This window comes from Pleurodeles waltl, chromosome 12 (assembly GCF_031143425.1).
Source record: "Pleurodeles waltl isolate 20211129_DDA chromosome 12, aPleWal1.hap1.20221129, whole genome shotgun sequence".
Taxonomy (NCBI): domain Eukaryota; kingdom Metazoa; phylum Chordata; class Amphibia; order Caudata; family Salamandridae; genus Pleurodeles; species Pleurodeles waltl.
The window spans coordinates 97,506,745-97,527,518 of NC_090451.1; the positions used below are offsets into that span (position 1 = coordinate 97,506,745).

Genomic DNA, 20,774 nt, shown 5'->3' on the forward strand with positions numbered 1-20,774 from the left:
AATAGTTTAAGGGGACAGGGTGGAAGTTGATAGATAAGGTGAGAAGGCAATGGAAATTAAGAAAAACAGAAGGTTGGAATGAGCAGAGCTGGATAGAAAGAGGTTGGGAGGAGGAGTGGGCAACTATGGAGGAGTGATATTGAGGAAGGAAATAAAGGAGGGACACAGAAGGGTACCGTGAGAATGAGATATGAAGTATGGAGAATAAAGACAGGAAAGTCCCAGTGTTGGAAAAAGGACAAAGAATGTAGTAAAGACATAGGTGGTCATTTTGACATTGGTGGTAAAAACTGTCTACTGCTGCGGTGATGGCCGTCAAAATACCACCACTGCGGCTACCATCCGTCTGCCATATTATGAGCACTGCTAGACTTCCGCCACAAGAAGGGCAGAAATCCGGCAGAGTTCATGGTGGCAGACGGTGGTAAGGTGGCGGGGCTACCATCAGCACCGCCACACCAGTAGAACATCGGCAGCCATATTATGACAAGTGATACGGCCTTGCGGGGTGCTGCTGGCAGTAGCAGCGCCCTTTCCCGTTCCCTGCCGGAAGACCTCCTTGCGCAAGGTAAGTTGGGCCTCCAACAGGGGATGGGGGTGGGAGGGTGGGGGAGGTTGTGTGTGTCCGAGTGTGTGCATTATTGTGTGAGTGAGTGTGTGAATGAGTCTGTGTGTTGTGTTGTTTGCGTGGTTGTATGCGTGAGTGATTGTGTGTAAGAATGTGTGCGAGCATATCTGTAAGTATGCGTGTATGAATGCACGTATGCCAGTGTGAGTGATTGGGTGTATGCGTGGTGCATGTCTGCGGGTGGGTGGGGTGAGTGAGAGGATCGGAGGGGTGGGGCGGTGTTTTTGGATCGGGGTGTGTGTGTTTGGATCGGAATGGGTTAGGGGGGTGTATTTGAATGTCAGGGGTGGGGGGTTTAGTGTGTATATGGGGGGCTTTGGATGGAGGGGGTTTAGTATGTGTATGAGTTTGGATGGAGGTGGGTGGGGCATCAGGTGAGTGTTGAGGGGGTGGGGGAGCCACCTACCGGAATGGTTTTTGTGACGTTAACAACGCCACGAAAACCATGGTGGTAGGCAGGCTTATAATGGCGCTAGCTGTCAGGCTGGAGATTGATATCTCCGGCCCGGCGGCTGATACCGCCATGGCGGTATGAGTGGAGAAGTGGCGGGTTTGGCTGCAGCCAAACCACCATTCTCATAATGTGGTATGTACTGCCAGCCTGCTGGCGGTACGACTGCCACATTAACACTTACCGCCGGGGACATAATGACCTCTATAATGATGATACAGATGGAAGAGTAAAGAAAAGGAGAAAAGACAAGAATGGGGATAGGAAAGAAAGAAAAGGTGCAGAATAGGAAAGCAGAATGAGAGGAAGGACAGAAATAATAGAAAGATGAAGATTGAAGAAGATTTGGAGGAGAGGACGAGGGAAAAAGGGATGTGAATGTAGAGAGAAAATGGGGCATGTATGGAGAGGATGGCCTATTGGATTGAGATAGTAAAAAGGAAGATGTGAATAAGCAAGAATTGCTGAAAAAAAGAAAAAGGGGTGTGAAACCTAGAAAGGAGAGAAAAAGGAAAAAAGAAGTAAGGATGATAAGAACAAACAAAAGGAGATAGGTAACCAGAGGGGAGGCAAAAGATTGAAAGGGACAATTATACGCCTATCTGAGCAACACCCACGCACTAGTTCGATAGGTTAATCTCCTAGGTATTGAAATTTGTTAGAACAGTAGTTAAGTGGTTTGCACATGATTGCTGCCTGACAGCTTTCATCCGGAGGTGGAGGCATTTTGTAATTGTGTTCTTCAAATGTAACAAATTGAAAACTTGAATAAAACAGATTTTCCAAAAAAAGAGCTAGGTAGACAAACATTGCAACCAAGAGCATCAGAAATAAGGAACGAGATGAGCAGAAGAGAAGCACTGTCAAGATACTGATTTGATAATGAGGGTAGAATGAGAGAGAGGACATGGAGATTAGAGGGAGTTTGGAGAAGAGAGAATGGTAGGATGTAGACTGAAGAAAGAGGAGGAAGGATGAGGCAGAAGTAGAGGAGAGTGGAAAGGGAGAAAGAAAAGTGGGGAAGATAAGGAGGCTCAAGGAGACAAGACAAAAACTTTAGAAAAAGAGAGGAACGAGGCAAGGACAAGCAAGAGAAGTGGATAGAGATAGGAAAAAGGTGCCAAGAGGAGATGAGAGACTCATGACATTAGCGAAGAGGCAGGAATGGTACACAGAATGATTAGGGTCACAAGATTCAGTGTCACTGGTGCTCAGAGGTGCAAATAGCTCACTGCGACCCTGTATTGAGTCTCTTAATACCAACAAAAAGGAGAGGAGGGGCAATTTTTCTGGTTTAAATTAAGACTTATGGTACCTTTGTAGAGACACTGAATTTGGTAGCTCGTACGCTGCACATACTTGCATATGAAATTGTTGCTTGTCTTCAGTGCACGCCACCTTGACTGTAGTGCACAAAGCAACTTTACTGTCGCAAATAAAGGAAAAAAATTAAAGGGAATGTTGGTAGAAACCCTTGGTTTACACAATGATTTGAATAGACACCAAAGTTCACTGTGCTAGAATTCTAAATTTCAGTAACTATTATTGCATACATTTCAGACAGCTCCATGAAAGCTAGGAGCAGTGCAGAATGCAATGGACGTAGATGTAACCCTCGATGGATAACCATAAAAAACAAGATGTGGGTTTTTGGGAACAATCAACACCATGTTTTTAGTTGTGCATAGTTGTTATAAATACGCACTCTGTGACAAATAGTTTTATGTTTCTCTCTATAACTTAAACTAATGTAGTAAGAAAATAATGTATTGTCTTGATTTATCTCGAGCTAACCTTCAATAATGCAGTAAAACATATGTTTTGTCTCGATTTATTCATTTTAATGCTAAAAACTGGGATGGTCATAATGCTTGGGCCTACAACTGAATTGATGGCATAAATGTTTTTACTATTCCATATTCATTTTTTAGCGTCTGTGATGAAGAACTATAAACCAGAAAAAAGTGCATGCCTTTGGCATTACACGATTCAACATTTGAAATATCAAAACTGAATTAGAAAATTAAATTCTACTAAGAATTTGGATTGCCTGTTCCTTACTAATGCCGCAACCTTACTTGCAGCAATCACTTTCTGTGGCTCCTTAACCTCCTCACTCAATCAACAGTGGGCTGGTTCCCGCTACAACTTAAAAGGGATCTAGTTGCACCCATCGTGAGGACTTGCACATGCAGCCATTACATTCTGGTAGCACCACCTTCATATTAGGTCTTCTAGAAACAGCCATATATTTAGAGATCACCGCCCAGAGGCAGAGGATGCAGTGTCAACCTTTTTTTCCCACTTTCTGCTTCCAGTTTCTGGAACATGAATGAATGTGGCAGGGTCTGAAACATCATGTGATGTCTTTTGCCAGTAGCACTATGCCCAGCCACTTTTATACTCTGGCTTTGTAGCAGTTTGGTGGATAGTCCTGCAAGGTATAGTTTTCTCTAGGTCCAGCAGGTTCTGGGTGGGACCTGACCACTTTACTGATTTACTTCATTTTGCAGGTTGCTGGGTAGAGACACTGTCTTGATATGGCTGGGAAGAATGGTAGTCACTTGGTTCTGGTATGACCTAACCAAGGTCTCCCGTGGAAATGTTCCTTCCGTCAGCTCCTGCGTCTGGCCTCGCATGGAATCCCCTGCTGTCCAGTGATTTAGCATCTTGTGTTCTCTGTTCTTCATTGGCTGGCTGACGGATTACTACGGTGTCATCTCACAGGTGTTTGTGTATTTAGCTTTACCTCTGTGGCACTAACTTCACATTCAGCATCTGCGAAGTTTGGATGCTGGACAATTTGACTTGCTTTCCTATGAACTAGAATTGCCACTCCACATTATAATACGTTTTGCTTTAAAGGTTTTATAAGTTGACCGCTTACTTGTTTAGAACATAAAACATGTGTTCTTTATTCTTTTGTTCTTGTCACTATTGTTAATTTACATATTTCCTTGCATTTTATTTTTATTAATATTAACATGTGCCATCCCAAGTTATTTTGTAAAGCACTTTGGTGCAATGTGCTACAGAACTACCACACAAGAAAAGCCACCCTTAAACAAGTTTTTGGTAAAAGCGGTGAACCATCCAGTTGGTCTAAGGTGATATAGTAACTTCCAATGCTGCTTCTTATGTACTGGACTATATATGAGACATAGTAGCCTCCCCCCTAGCAAATACCCTGCACCACACCAAAGCTGGACTCACATACTAAGGGAACGTGACAGACCTGGATATGCTGTAGTAGTACGGCGCCAGAATATTGTGAACTACAATATTGTATGCTACATATTGTTTACAAAAATATTGCCTCATTGGAGTTAGACTCTTCGATGCGTCGGACGGCCAGGAGCCATCCAACGCAATGGTGTTCATGTGCATCGGACGGATCCTGACCGTCCACGCACATGCCACTAGAAATAGTCTTTCTTCCAAAACAGCCTCACCTAGGGAGCTGGGAAATAGCGTCCCAGCTCTTGAGGCTGGTCTGGGTTTTATGGAATTAAGACTGAAAACAAAAGTGAAATGAGCCAAGCGGCTCATTTCACTTTTTTATTGCCTCCGTGCTCAGGAGGTGATCTCAGCCCCCTCCGAGCACCGAAGGAGATGGGAGAGGTATCATTGGAAAGGGGAGAATCTCCCCTTTCCAATGGCACCCCTCCCGAGTGGATCCTTGGGATCGCTGCAGGACAGCGATTCCCAAGCAGGGATCCACCCACTAGACACCAGTGAGGGGGAAGTGGCCCCTTGCGCAACAGCTTTTGCTCCCCCTTTACATTTTGTGTATATTCAATCTTTCTGCCCCCCCCCAGGGGGCAGATGGTGGCAGTAGCCCCCGATCTGCCACCCCCCCCCCACCAGGGAGGAGGCAGAAAGCCTACTAGGAACCAGGGATTAATATTTTATGGATATCTAGGTGGCATTACGATGCCCATTCAGGGCAGCCCCCACCACCCCAAAATTTGGCACAATCTTTCCTCCTCCCCCTGGGAAGGGGGGGGAGGGGGTTGGGGGCGTAGAAAGCCCAGTAGGCACCAGGATTTTTTTTTTCTCCATTTAGGGGTGGGGGCTGCCCAGAATGGCCACTGCAACGCCCCCACCCCTCTCCCCAAAAAAATCTGCAGTGTTTCTGTCCCCGGGGAACAGGTTTGGGAGCAGATGGGGGCAATAGCCCCAGGGGGATGGGGGAGAAATGCCCTCTAATTCACATGCTAGTAGGAGTAACCCTAAATTCAGAGGTGTGCAAGTAACCCCTGCTTCTAAACTCCATATCTTGTGTCCATTTCGAAATACATAGGTTTCCTTAATACCTATTTTTCACTCTTTGTATTTTACCAAATGAATTACTGTTTACCCGGTACACAATTAAAAACCATTACAAGGTGCAACTCAGTTATTGGCTTTGGGTACCTAGGGTTCTTGGTGAACATACAAGCCCTATATTTCTCTGCAACTAGAAGGGTCTAGCGGACGTAACAGTATTTTGCTTTTGGAAATATGCCATAGTCAGAAGAAGTTACAGATGGAAATGTAGCCACAAATGGCTCTTTTTTTCAACTCTATTTCAATATCTTTTTTTTATTTCACAATGTGATGTCTTTGGGAAAACCTTGAAAGATCTACACAAATGACCCTTCGCTGAATTCAGAATGTTGTCTACTTTTCAGAAATGTACAGCTTTCTGGGATCCACCATTGGTTTAACAACAATTTCTACCACTAACTGGAAGGAGGTTGAAAGCAGAAAAAATAGGAAAAACACGCTATGTGCCACTAAAATTCCAAAACTGTGTGGAAAAATGTGGTTTTCTGATTGAAGTCTGCCTGTTCCTGAAAGCTGGGAAGATGGTAATTTTAGCACTGCAAACTCTTTGTTGATGCCATTTTCAGGGGAGGGGGAAGGGACAGACGCCTTCTTCTGCAGCATATTTTTCCCAAAAAAACAAAATGTAAATTTATTTTGGCTAATTTTTCAGTCCTCCCCAGGTGAATGCACAGACCCTAGGTACCTTTGGAATCCACAGGATGTTGGGAAAAAAAAAGGACGCAAATTTTGCGTGGATACCTTATGTGGACAAAACGTTACGGGCCTAAACGCAAACTACCCCAAATAGCCCAGAAAAGACTTAGCACTGGAGGGAGAAAAAGCCTAGCAGTGAAAGCGTTAACAGAAAATCTATCCCTAATGGGACAACATTTTTGTACTCAATATTTAGGACGATACTTCTGTTATTTCGTTATTTCCACCAATGTAGACAATAAGAGTAGCATAGCTCATCTACCAAGTGCAGCCACCAAGAGTGACCAGAGTGGATGGAGATTTGATACCGTAGATGGCTAGTTTCAAATTATATTCTTATGTGCATGTTAACATGAACCTACTGAAATGAAACACTAAGAAATATAAAAGGCATTTTACTGACTTATGCTTAACTAGGCCTCATCTTCATTTTGAACAAGGGAGCTACATCATAATAATTGTGTGTTTATATTTTCTTATTCTGACACATGCAGCAAAATGTGCACTGCTTATTTTGAACTGATATGCTGTTTTTGAAGATGGCCAGAGAAGGCCGTTGCTACGTTCTAGGCTCTTCCTGCTTGCAAGCTGCAGACACATCTATGAGTTGCTCCACTGCTTATTGTAACACATTTGGTTCTGCCACCTCTGACATTAAGTCAGACAGAATTTAATATATTTATATTAGGAGACAGTGCTTAGATGGTGGGGATATTGCCATTTTATAGTGTTGAACTGTATTTTTATCCTGAAAAGATACATTTGCTCATCTGGAGTCTGTGCTAGAATTTATTATAAAAAAAAACCTTATTTGAAGGTTAGAGAGAAAGAACTTTTCTGAACCTCTAGGAATGCTGCCTGATTTTCTGTTAAAGTGCTACACATCTTGGGACATTGGCTAACACTGGGAACTACGACACTAGGGGGGTTATTACAACTTTGGAGGAGGTGTTAATCCATCCCAAAAGTGACGGTTAAGTGACGGATATACCACCAGCCGTATTAGGAGTCCATTATATCCCATGGAACTCGTAATACGGCTGGTGGTATATCTGTCACATTTGGGACGGATTAACACCTCCTCCAAAGTTGTAATAACCCCCTAAATCAGTAACGGTAAGGAAAGTAAATTCTAGTCTCACTGACACACTTTTAGTTGCTCTGAAAGGGAACACATTTACAGTATAAGTCTCACAAAGAGGTGTCAGGGTAAACACAAACTGGATTCAGGCACGGATAGAGACATTGAATGTAGGCGTATACCTATGTCTACTAAAAAGTGTTCCTTGAGTCTATGAATGTACTATATTCAGTGCTCATGAATTCAGTGAAGTTACCAAAGTTACCGCCAGACTGGTCCTCGACCTACGTCAACACTGTCACATCTCTCAGCACCTGCGCACACTACACTGGCTGCCCATAGAGAAAAGAATCAACTTCATGATCCTCACCCACGAACACAAAGCCCACCGGACCAGCCTATCTGAACTGGCTACTCAATTTCCACGTACCACACAGGACCCTACGCTCAGCCCAGCTCTCTCTCGCCGAAGTACCCTGCATCAGGAAAACAAGTACAGGTGGACGCTCTTTCCCCTACCTCGCCGCCAAAGCCTGGAACGCCCTACCGCTCCACCTCAGACAGACTACCCCCCTCCTCAACTTCACAAAGGAGCTGAAGACATGGCTATTTGAAGAACCTAAGCACTGAGGGACGCTCCATGCTGCCCCCCCAGTGCCTCGTGACCCTTGCGGGTGAGTAGCGGCGCTTAACAAACACTGATTGATTGACTGACAAATGAAGGTGAATCACTATTACAGGTGACTCGCTTTCTTACAGCCTTTTTTAAAATAGTAGTGGCCCCGTAGACAAGCACTTGTCCCATCCAATAAAAAATATGCAATGCCACGAGTGGTATACTTTACCATGAAAGCACCATGACCCACAGCAGACTTTCTAATGGCTGTAAATTGTACTACCAGTGGACTTGCTGAGCAAAGTTCAGAGCTGTCCAAAGCGGATGGAGCTTGTTATGCAAATTGGACACACCTTACAGAGAACTCTCAGAATAATACTGACAAAACAAATTAAGGAAGACCATTTTGACTGATTGTTCCAAAATGGACTTTGTTATATCTTTCTAAAACTTTAAGGAAAATACGTACACAACTAAACATATGAATGGTAACCGCAGGCAAGGAACTTTTTCAAAAGCCTGATGCAATACTGTGTAGAATGCGGGCAGAGCAAGTTAGGACGCATTGTCCAAAAAGTGTACAAATAATTCAAAATAAAATTCACCATTACGCCACAAGTTACTGTTCTCTATGGAAACAAAGTTAACACGATGTTAAAGTTCACCAATAAGCAATAAACTTCTTATACTCTCCTGTTCTCCGTTTTCAGAGTGTACCTGATGTTGAGTGCTTGAAAAATAGAATCCATGTTTGAACAAAGCCACAACTTTAATGCGTACCAGACTGGAGTCTTTCTTCCTGTGGCAATCGTCTGAATTCGCCCTATGGACATGTTCTTTTCTTGTGCGGTAGATTTCATAATACCACCTGAAACAAAAATGGATTGTAGATCTGTGGGTTTTGCATACAAATAAATGATTTAGGGCTGAGAATTCAAGAAGGCAGATATTTCAGATCTTGCTGCACATCCGATCTTTGATCTATTTCACCAACAAACAAGTTTAATTAGATTAAAAGATAGCTTTTTGAACCTGGCTGACTGACACTTTTAAATTGAAAATACTTTGCAAGACTGTCTAGAAACATGAAATATTTACTACATAGATACAACCAATTCATTTTTTTTTGTACTATCCTGAACTGAAATGCTACTGTTCTCCCATTAGAAATCAGATTCATAGAGTTCCACAAATCCCAGACTACATTCAACATGTTTACAAAGGATCAAAACGGTTGTAAATTTCAAAATATGCACTACCAAATAAGGCTATATTTATTTAAGTATATAAATGTTGTGCCCCAAACTTTCCAGATAGTTCTGAAATTACTTTGTTTTAACCCTTAAGTAAGTGATTGCAGACGTTGGTGAAGGCAGAAGGTTGTGATAACAGTATACAGATAAAAAAGTATCCTAGTTTTCAATGTTTTTACAACCAGAAACGTTTTTCTCTTTGAAAGCAGAACCAATCAACACTCCAGCCTCTTCCCTGCTTAAAGTTTAACAGGAAGGGGGCCAGGAATAGGTTTCTCTAGTAGAGCTGGACCTTGTCTTAGTAAAATCTGGCGAGAAACGGTATCCGCGTCATGCTGTTGTGTTCACAATAACTATGTGTTAGCTTCAATAAATAAGGCAGTAACCATATTAGTGTACTTCTAATTGCAAACTCTTGCAAAAACGGACAAAGAGTGTAAAAAAAAAAATCCAGTCTCTCATCAAATCCCGCAGGTACCTTCTGCGAAAGTGGTACACAAAGGCCACTTTAGTCACGAGATGTCCCTTGAATTTAACATGCATTGCATTTGTAAGGCAGTGAGTGGTGCACTTAAGAGGCATATATAATGTTTGCCAAAGTTACTACATAAAGAAGCGTCTTGAATATTTGACATAAAAACTGCTGCTGAGCCCTATCTGCCACTTATTTCGGTGCAGTAAAGGACACTGCACAAGGCACTGCGCCCCAGGTCCAGAGATTAATCTGGTTTCCTATGTTTACCTGCAAGATGTGTCAGTGGAAAATGTGCCTGGCTGCTGCAGAAATCTGCGCCACGTAAAAGTGATAACCAAGACGAGAAGCGATCCACGCCAATGTCTCACCCGTTATCCCAAATGAACTCAAACAATGTTGGCTGTTCCTCTGCCTTGAATTCAATTGAGAGGTCTTAGAGAATAATTCTGGGGGTTATAAATAGTTAGAGTTCGGAGTTAATTAGACTCCCCACTGGGTTATTACTGAGAGCTGGGGACCTAATCTGTTAAAATTATTACATTTTCCAAGCAGTAGCGGACCACCCTAAGGCGGCTTCACGGACCCCAGGGGGCCCTGGACCCCAGTTTGGGAACCACTGCTATAAACACACAAAAAAACCTTCTGTGTCTCAGTTACGAACAACAAGTAAATGGTCGCCGGTGGCATTCTGGCCAAAGGTGAATGCAAGTTTAAATGGCTCTACAGAAAGGGGATTGAAGTGGATAGGGTAGTGAGGTTTTTTACTCCAATCTTTAGATAAACTCTTACACGCTTGAGAATCTCAGACCAGTACTGATAGGGGTTGGTTGAAGAGGAAATACTCTGGTCCTTTTATCCAAATGTATAAGAATCGGAAATTCAAAACATTATTGGATAGGTAACTCTTACTATGGCTAATTCAGTTATGAGGTTAAATGTTTAACATAGGGTCCGGACTTTTTTTTTTTTTTTTTTTAACTAGGCTGTTTAGCACAACTGCAAATATTTTGAACAACTGATACAGGAGTATGGATGGCTAATGGTACAGTACAGAAATTAGTTTGACAGGTTAGAAAACTGTGATTTAGGGATTAAAAACATGCATTGTATTTTATAGTGTATGCCTATTTTATCAAGCCTTATGTACAACCTACATCCAGGGTCATTCAAGTATGCTGGAATGATTTGACATTTTCCCAGTCTATGAATTTCCTAAAAAGGTGCTTGGCGGATTGTGCCTCCTGACCACCTAACTTCCTGTAGGAAGTTATCATATTTACTGACTCTCCCGTGAAACTTATCTCCAACTACTGCCTTTTCACTACCTTTTTGCAGCCGTTGGCAATCCAGGATATAACGTTACTGCTCCTGCCTCTGAATAATCCATGAACACAGAACGTACTTAATGTAGTAGCCGTGAAGATGATCCCTATTTACTGTCTCACCACTGCAACAAGAGGGCAGCCCACACGGTTTGAGGAGTCCTTCACAAAGCTCCCTTCAACACGGAGCCTTGTTTCACATGCTAGTTGTTTTGTCGTTCAGAAACCAATCTGTAATGCCAGCGTGAAGGCGAGCTCTAGGGTTCCTGGATGGGGAGGGGTATGCAGTGGCAAAGGAAGTGAGGAGGATCAGGTGGGATGATGGTACGGATATGCAGCTGTTAGAGCGCTCACTCAGGCCAGGCTCTCCTTTAGTTTTGTCACTGCTCCAGTACACAATAAAGACCATACTTTATACTCAAAGGCCTGACTCCAACGTTTCTTAGCTGCACTCCACCACACAATACATTCACAACTCACAGGCTCTGACAAATACATTCTTTGGTCTTAACTAGCCACACTTTGAGTGGCAGATTCAGAGCTAGAGGTCCATCACTGGCATCAACTTTGGTAAAGCAAAACCAAAAGGTAAAGAACGATATGTTATGAAGACTGAGAAGGGACTAACAGTGTATTTCTACCCTGCTTCTGGAAAAGCATACCAGTGGGGTAACCATGGACGTCATTTAGGGGTCACCAGGGGTCGCAGCTGCGATCTCTGACTTGCCCCTTGCGACTCCTGCCACTGTCTTTGCGACCCCTGGCCTTAGATGTTGCAAAACCGGTGCCTGGAACACAGAGGTAGCTCGTCCTAATGGACGTCGGTTGAGATCCACTTTTTTTGGTATTCTGTGAATTTCTTTATTACACAAATAGTGAATAAAAATATTCACCATCTGAGTAATAAAAAATGGAGTATCATTTGCTGGAATGGCCCTATCAGTCAGCTAAGGTAAGTAAAACATGCTTTCAAATGTATATGGTATGCATGCTGGCGGGTGAGAGTGCTGATGTGAGAGAGTGTGTGAATGTGTATGTATGTATAAGCATGTGTGTGTCAGTCACAATAAAGGTCAAATTGCATGTGATGTCACGCTACCCCTAGCATTTTGGTGAACTGACGCCCATGGTGGTAACAGCAGTACTTGACAAATTCCAAGTATGCTACCACAGGAGTTGGAGAGTCACAGGTGGATTAAATAGTTTTGGGCGATGACAGCATTTCTACAGTACCCCTTGCTCTGGTTGCAGGGCAGGAGGTGATGCCAGCACAGGTTGTGGGCATGGTATTGCAACAGCCTTCTCATCTTTTGTTAACCTTTCTAGAGCAACAGTGACCGGGATTTGTACCTCATCTGCAGTGCTGGCAACGCTGGCACGTTACCAAAGAGACAGGCAAGAGGTACAGCTGTATGGCAAAATCACCATCCGCTATGAAGACAAGGAGTTACACCACAAGTACAGCCGCCTCCTCTAGGCCTCATCTATATCTGTGGTCTCTTTTCAAACATTGCCACTGCGGGCCTGCAGAGGCCTAAAACAGGTAGTCATTCTGTCTGTCTTTCACTGATGCGCCGCAAGTATAGGTAGAGTGGCACCACCATAAGTTTGCTGAGCGGAAAGGTGGGAAAAGATTTGGTTATTAGCGGATACTGCTGCTATCACAACAGCCTCGCTACTTGACAGCTTCAGAACAGACAAAAATATTCTGCTCTGATAAAATGCACCCAACATCCTTTCTTACAGGCTGTTCAACCATGACCAATCTCAGACGTGAAAATGAATTAGAGGCCTTAGTGAATTACTTATAGTTAATTTACTCAACAGATTTTCATTTTCGTTTTCAAAGGCCACACTTCCCATGGACATAGTTAAACAATCACAGAGAAAAACAAGCATTTGCAATGCAATGGGTCTCACATTTGCTCAAGTTAGAGATATTAGGGTTGTAAACTCCTAACCTGACTTTTCTTGCCACATAACTTGAAAATAAATAGTAAGACAGTTTGACATAAGCGAGCTGATTCACAGCGCCACGTCCGCCATGAGCATCAGCGATAAGGAGACACACAAAAGGAAAAAGAAGTTTGATCGCAAACGTATCAGCAAAAGTGCAATTAGCCGGGTAACAGGGGTGATGTCCAAGGCGCTAACAAAACCGACTCAAGGAGGAACAAACGTACAAAATGTACCAATGTCATCCAAGGAGTTTTGAAGGACAAGCCCACGAACGAGTGATAGTGATGGGCGTGAGGTGGATGTTGTTAAAATCCCAGGTACATACCAACACGTCGGAAAAGCTTGCACGCTGCTATAATCAACCTAACAAGACAAGGCTTAAGATGGGACAAAAACAGCTCGGCCCCGACGAGAAACAAGAATATTATGCTTGTACGGAATGCACATTTATTTAGGCTTTTCTTTTTTTAGGAAAGAGCAGATGATTGAACAAATATAACAAAAAACTTTACCTTGTATGGCACAATCATCCATAACGTCAGCGTCCCAGGCACCAATAAAACAGATTACTTCTGGTCAGTTATTTACTACTTGGGAGCTGCCAGTGGAAAAACATGGACTAGGTAACTTTTAACGTCCTAATTTACAAACACATAATAAAAATAAAGGACAACCTTATACAATGTTGGGTGAAAGAAACGAATACATGTTCGCCAGACGTTGCAAATATATATTTTTTTGTTAACCAGATGGTTTTCATTTTCTGTTCTCAATTGCTATGCAGCACAAAGACTGACTCACAGGGAAGGAATTTACATACAAGTCCTGGCACTGATTTTGAAAACTGGAACGGAATCGAATATTAGGTTTAGTCAGAAGTTTAATTCTACGCTTCCCACAATTGTCAGATTAAACACTTGTCGGAACAGTAATCTAATAAATAACACACGACGTCACAAACAAGATTCGGGGTGAGGGGGTTAGTTGAAAAAAACAGTAAAACACTGCGGGAAAAACGAGAATTGACAAACCTAATGTTTGGCCTTGGTATAGTGCAATAAAACAGACACGTACGCAGCTAAAAATATATGTACGCATGCGCCCCCGCCTTCGAGAAGTGAGTCTTGCACTGCAGGATAAGCATGTCTGTGAATACCGTCTGCTAAGGCTCCGTGGGGCTGAGTACCAGGTATGAACCTCTTAAGCAGCAGACATCAGGAAAACAAACCCTAGACCGACATTGATCATTTATGCGTTCTTCGAGCTGTGTTCTCTTTAGTCATCCTCGTCAATCAGGAATGATTTTCTTGCACCAACAGAACTCTGCAGAATGTGCGTTGCCCTTTATAGCAGGTAAACAGTGAGAATCTGCACCTGACAAAATACATTTGCTGTTCCACCACAAGCTTATTTTTGGCAGAGCATACAGCCACTACATTACAATATTAATATTAATAGGGACTATGGTAAGATGTCCCATAGTCCAATGTTAGAAGCCCATGCCTCCATGATATCCTTACAATTTCTATATGGTGCTGAGTTGCAGAGTGTGGATGATAGAAATGAGAGGGATAAGGAGGAGGGGAAATGTTTTAAAAGCTTGTTGCCGCTTCCAGCTTCAGCTACTGTAGGAAGCTGGCTCAGTTTATGGTGTACACCTATGGTGTGGCACCCTATATTGAGTCCAAGCAACCCTTAGTGATAGTGAATAGATGTCCAGATAGCAGAAGCTCTCTAGGGGTAGCTGGGGCGAGCACCTATAGCTCATCCAGGAGGATTATAAAACACTTGCAATGCCACAGTAGTCAAACAGTAACTCGATCACAAGAAAGAACCATGCAAGTGTTGCAAAAATAAAGGATTCTTTATTACAGCATCTCCATTTGACGATATTACACACAATATATACAAAGAATAACCATCTGTAGGCAAACCATATACTAAAAAAGTGGAATGTTATACAGTGACTCCTGCCAAGATAAATGAGGTAGTTAGCTAGGGGCTGGGGGCAGTTAGAAAGACCAGAGGTAAGTACAGTAAGTGACCCTAGCAACCAGAAGTAAAATAGTTACCCATCCACTTGTCCCTTAGACTAACACAGAGAGTAGTAGTTGGAATTTGTAGAATTCAGGACCCTTCCCAGTGGACCCCGGGGAAACCAGCAGGCAAGAGGATGGAAGGAGAGTGGCACCACTCCAGGGTGCCCAGAAGACAGGAGTACCTACACTAGGGACCTGGATGCTGAGGGAAGAAGGGGCCCTCTCTGAAGACTCTGGATGCCTCAGATTGTCCAGCTGCTGTCACTACCCATGGACCAGGCCGGTGAAACACTGGGACGGATTCTGGCCATGGAAGACCTGAAAAGGAAGGGGACAGAGTCCCAAACCCTTGGAGGTGTCCAGGTGGAGCAGATGGCAATACCCATCCCACTGAAGGTGATGTTGCAGCAAGTTGGCGGAGGAAGAAGCCCAGCTGCGGGGTCCATGAGATGCATTCTATCCCAGGAGTCACCTACAAGCTGTCCCTCTACAGTCGCCGGATTGCAGGAGGGTTAGAGACCATTCGGGTCACCAACAAGCACTTGCAAATGCAAACAGGAGCTGAAGAAGAGTTTGCAAAGTTTTGGGGACCAGCAAGGTCCAGGAGACTCTACTCAGGAGGTGGGGTCAGAGCTGGCCCTTAGCACACAGGAAGGCCAACAGAAGTAGATTAAGCCCCCACATGTGACCCTTAGGCGACAGCCTGAGGGAGTCACAAGGAGGCCTGACAAGCACAACAAAACAGAAGCCCCACATCGCAGGAGTTGCAGGACAGAGCTGATCTTTGGATTGCAGGCTTTACGGTACCTGAAGATCTTCAGGAGAAAGAATCAACAAGCCTTGGCAAGTGCAACAGTCATGGTGCAGAGGGATTCCATTCCAGAGGCAGGAGCAGTGGCCCACAGTCTCCTAAGTTGGTTAGAACACAGACAGGACCCAGAGGAGGCCACAGACTCACCACTTGTGAAGCAGGACCTTTAAATGTCCATAGACAGCAGACTTCACCAACCGGTCGACGTTGTCTTGAGGTGTCTTTGGATACAGGGGAGTGACTCCTTCCCTCAAAGGGAGATTCCTTTGTGGTTCCTGGTGCAGGGTCCTTGTGACCCCAGGAGGATGTACAGCTTTTGATGTTGTAGAGTCCGGAAAAACAATGGTGCAGTGGGAGCCTTCCCACCAGAAGCAGACTTGTTCGGTTCCAACAAACACCAGCAGCGGTTCCAGAGGCCAGGAGCAGACAATGTCTTGCAAAGGATTCCTTGTAAAGTCTTGCTTGATGAATCTGAGGACCCACCCGAGGAGACCTAAAGTAACCCTAAAAGAAGGTTGGTCACTCTCTGCAATGATGTCAGGGGTCAGGGACGTCACCTACTTGGCCTAACCAGTCAGATGCTCCCAGGGGCCTCTGCACATCTTATTTCCAAGATGGCAGAATCAAGTGGCCACCTAGGGGAGAAGCTGGAACGGGGGATGGTCATTCCCATATCCTTTGTGTAGTTTCACACTAGAGCGGGAACTGGCAATTCCTGAACTGGTGCAAACCGGATTATGCAAGGAGGGCACCAAATGTGCCCTTCAAAGCAGTCTGATGGCACTCAGAGCCCATCGCACCCCAGCCCTTAAACACTTATTAAACAAGGACAGGTGGTCACACCTCTCCCTTTCAGGAAATCCTTTGTTCTGCTTCTCTGTCCTGAGCCTGGCTCACTAGCAGGAGGTCAGAACAATGTATGCGGTCAGCATCAACTTGAGCAGGCAGCTAGACTACGTAAGGCTTCACAGGCAGAATTGGGGTTGCTCTAAGGAACCCCAGAGTACATGGCATCATGCAACTAACACTGGAATCTGTGTAGTTGCATGATTCCAACATGTTTTATACCAAACATGTCTAGGTTTGGCGAAGCCATTATGTAGTTGGACCACTTGTGTTGATCAGTGTCCCCTACATACCTTAAGATGGCTTCCAGACACTTACAGAGTCCAGACATTATAAGTCATCCCTCTAGTAGGCACTTCAGCCCAAGGGCAGGATGCAAGTCTCTAAGTGCAATGGTCAGGTTTGGCAGTGGAAGGGTGCATGCACCATTTTATGCATGCTGCAATGGCATGCTTGCAGTCACAGTTAACAAGGGCTCCCACAGGTGGCATAATGCATGCTGCAGCCCGTGGGGGACCCCTGGTGTACCAATGCCCTGGGTACCTAGGCACCATGTACTAGGGGTTTAAATGGGGGCACCAGTATGCCAAGGTAGGAAGTTCCTAGCAACTAAGTTTAGGGGAGAGGGCACAGTCACTGGGAGGGGTCATGGTTAGCAGGATCCCCGAGAACTACAGTCCAAACACACTGACATTAGGCAAAAAGTGGGGGTAACTATGCCAGAAAGATGGCACTTTCCTACTGCTATGATACAGGCTGTGAGATTGGAAACAGGTATGGTGGCATGGGGTATATTGGCACAAGCAGCCCTAATTAGATTATGGATACAGTTGAGGGTGGGGAAGGGAAAAATGTTGCTCTGCGGGGCATGAATGAGATTGTGAAAAGCAAAAAGGTATGGGCTACGTGGGTTAGGAAGGGAGTGAAGGATAATTGTGGTAGTATGAAGGTGACGCTGGTTCCGGTGGATCTAAATATGGAAGTTTCCAAGTTAGAACTCAAGGTATATGCAAAGAACTGTCTAGAGATGACGATCGGCAATACCTTGTGGGCAAAAACTCTGTCCAATTTATGACTGACATGGAAAAATGGAGAATGGTTCCCCTACTTGGACTTGTTGCCCAACTGAAGACTTGGGTGCTCATTACGACTTCCAAGGTCTTTCTGAAAGACCGCCGAAGCCTTGGGCACCAAAAGACCGCTGGTCCGAACACCGCCATATTACTGTGTCGTGCCAATTTCCGCCTGATTGTGGGTGGAAATCCGACACCGTCTGCCTGGCCGATGTCGTAACGGAGGTGGTTTCCACTGCCGGCACTGCCACACCCACGCCAACAAGATTCCACCTGCTGTATTATGATCCATAAGACGGTGCATCGGTTTTATGCACGGTGGAACTGTGCCGACGGTGGAAAGTGACGGGACCCATCCCTTCCTGGATGGCCACTTCGCTGAAGCAGGTAAGTTGATCCTTCGAGGGGGGGGGGGGGGGCAAGGGGGTGGTTGGGAGGTGTTGTGTGAATGTATGTTGTGTCTGCGTGTGTGTACGAATTAAGGGAGAAGGGACTGTGCGTTTGTGAGTGTATGTGTGCCGAGGGAGGCGCTGTGTGTATGTGTGTGAGTGAGTGTATGTTTGTGTGAATGTGGATGGAGGAAGGGGGTGTCAGTTTGAGTGCGTGCATGAGAGTGTATGTGTCAAAGTACGTGCATGCAAGTATGTGTCAGTTTGAGTGTGTGCATACGAGTGTGCGTGTCTGAGTGAGGGTGTGCGCGTGAATGGGTGCGCTCATGTGTGCAAGTGAATGGGTGTATCTGAGTGCGTGTTTGGGTGCATGTGTGTGGGGGTGAATGTAAGTGAATGTGGGTGAGTGGTCGTGTGGGTGAGGATGTCTGCCGGTGACAGGAATGGAGATTCCTGTTGCCGGATGTATGACGACAGCATTTTCGTGGCAGTGCGACCGCCACAAAAATGCTGGCGGTCTGCCGAGTCGTAATACCGATGGCGGTATTATGGCTACCGCTGGGCCGGAGGTCCTAACCTCTGGCCTGGCGGTCTGACCGCCCTGGCGGTACAGGCGGCGTTTCGGCATTGGCCAAACCGCTGAAGTCGTAATATGGCGGTTTTTACCACTGGCCCGGCGGCGATAAGACGCGATCACAAGTCTGGTGATCCAAGGACCACCAGACTCGTAATGAGGGCCTTAGACATCAATTGTTAAGGATAAGAGTGGTGATTCATCCCTGGTATGGGAACTTAAGAGAAAAAAAATGATGTGATGGATGCCATTAGCAGCTGTACTTGTGGCCTTAGAACTAAATGCAACATTTTGCAAATTATAATGGATTATCTAAAATTTCTGCACCTTCAGAGAATAATTCTATGTCTAATTTTTAACAAATATGGTATTAGGTATCAAGCAGAAGCTATAGTGTGTTTAACTGATATGTGTTTCTTGGGTACTGCATGCGCCATAGGAAGATTTATGATTGCTGTGAAAAATCTTTTTAGAGGCAGTTGAAAGTGCTTCTTTCTGTGTATGAGGGTTTTAACCCATGTTTTATATATTTTAGTTTTCATAGGGCAGTCAAGGGACAAACATGAGGGTGCATAGTAATGACTGCGAGTTTTAATACGGATGGATAAAATTCTTATGAGTTGTTATTTATTGTATGTAACTAAAGGGATGTGTTTTAAGAAGTTTTTGTTGTTTGAAGACTTGAGGTGTGAATAAACACTTACTGACAGACTTTACAATATCCTCTGTTAGTCACTTCTACTGTGTCTGAAGCTTCACCCTCAGGCACCTAATAGCTCAGACAACAAGCCCCATAAAAAGAACCTCAGCTCCTCATACTAAACTGTGTTCCGAGGCAGGAGCCAGGGCCACAGGGGAAGAGTAGGGTGCGTGGAAAGCAAACCCAAAGAACGAGTTACTTACCTTCGGTAACGACTTTTCTGGTGGATACATAAGCTACCTGTGGATTCCTCACCTAATGAATACTCCCATGGCGCCAGCATTCAACGGAAATCTTCTTCCTAGTCTCTGCACGTCGACAAGTACGTCACTCTAGCCCACGCGACGCCGTCTGACGTCATACAGGCAATAAGAGGTCCTCGCCGACGTGCCGACGTCAGTACCAACAATTTTTTACGTGCATGAGAACAACAACCCAATGCAATGAAAGAGCAAGGTAAAATACCATAACATTGTAAAATACACAACATTGCAATGAATAGCTGTAAATTTAATATAACTCTCTCTTTTTTTTTTTTTTAAAACAACAAATATATGCAAATCAAGTATATACACAAAGATATATACATATATATATATATATATACAGATAAATATACACAAATATCCATATATACAACATCTACTGCAACCTTGAAGACCAAGAGGAGCGCACTCAAGGATTACTTGGTAAGACCAGAAAGGCAACGGGGAGGCGGGTGGGACCGTGAGGAATCCACAGGTAGCTTATGTATCCACCAGAAAAGTCGTTACCGAAGGTAAGTAACTCGTTCTTCTGATGGATACAACTACCTGTGGATTCCTCACCTAATGAATAGAGTCCCAAAGCAGTACCACGCCCGGTGGCGGGTGCCTAAATGGTCAAACCAAGAAATCCTGCAGCACTGACCGTGCAAAATGGCCGTCCCTTCTAACCTCAGAATCCAAACAGTAATGTTTCGCAAAAGTGTGAAGGGACGACCAAGTTGCGGCCTTGCAGATGTCGACCACAGGAACACCTCTGGCCAAGGCCGAAGTGGCCGACTTAGCTCTGGTGGAATGAGCTCTAATGCCCTCAGGAGGATCCTTCTTTGCCAAAGAGTAACAGATTTTAATGCAAAGAACAACCCACCTGGATAGTGTTCTCTTGTGGACTGCCTTTCCTCTCCTCTTGCCCACGTATCCAATGAACAGCTGATCCTCCAGCCTGAAATCCTTCGTTCTATCAATAAAGAAGCTTAACGCTCTCTTTGGGTCCAGCCGGTACAGTCTTTCTTCCTCTTTAGAAGGATGAGGCGGAGGATAGAACGTGGACAAAGTAATTGTCTGTGCCAAATGGAAAGGTGAAACAACCTTCGGGAGGAAAGCAGCCTTGGTCCTCAACACCACCTTATCCCCATAAAAAGTTGTATAAGGGGGCTTTACCGATAAGGCCTGCAACTCACTCACTCTCCTTGCAGATGTTATAGCAACCAGGAAGACTGTTTTTATAACCAAATACCTTAAGGGGCAAGAATGCATAGGTTCAAAAGG

The 20,774-nt window shown here is 44.5% G+C and overlaps 1 protein-coding gene across 5 annotated transcripts in view; it reads right to left on the reverse strand.

Annotated features, from left to right (window-relative positions):
- MARCHF2 (membrane associated ring-CH-type finger 2) overlaps nt 1–20,774 on the reverse strand; it is a 76,199-nt gene that overhangs the window by 29,826 nt on the left and 25,599 nt on the right. For 3 of the 5 annotated variants that reach the window (XM_069216626.1, XM_069216627.1, XM_069216628.1), the window contains one exon: nt 8,582–8,669. The gene's annotated coding sequence lies outside the window, so the exon portion shown is untranslated. Of the gene's footprint in view, nt 1–8,518; nt 8,670–20,774 lie in introns of all 5 variants that reach the window. The other 2 variants (XM_069216630.1, XM_069216629.1) reach the window with 1 other exon arrangement.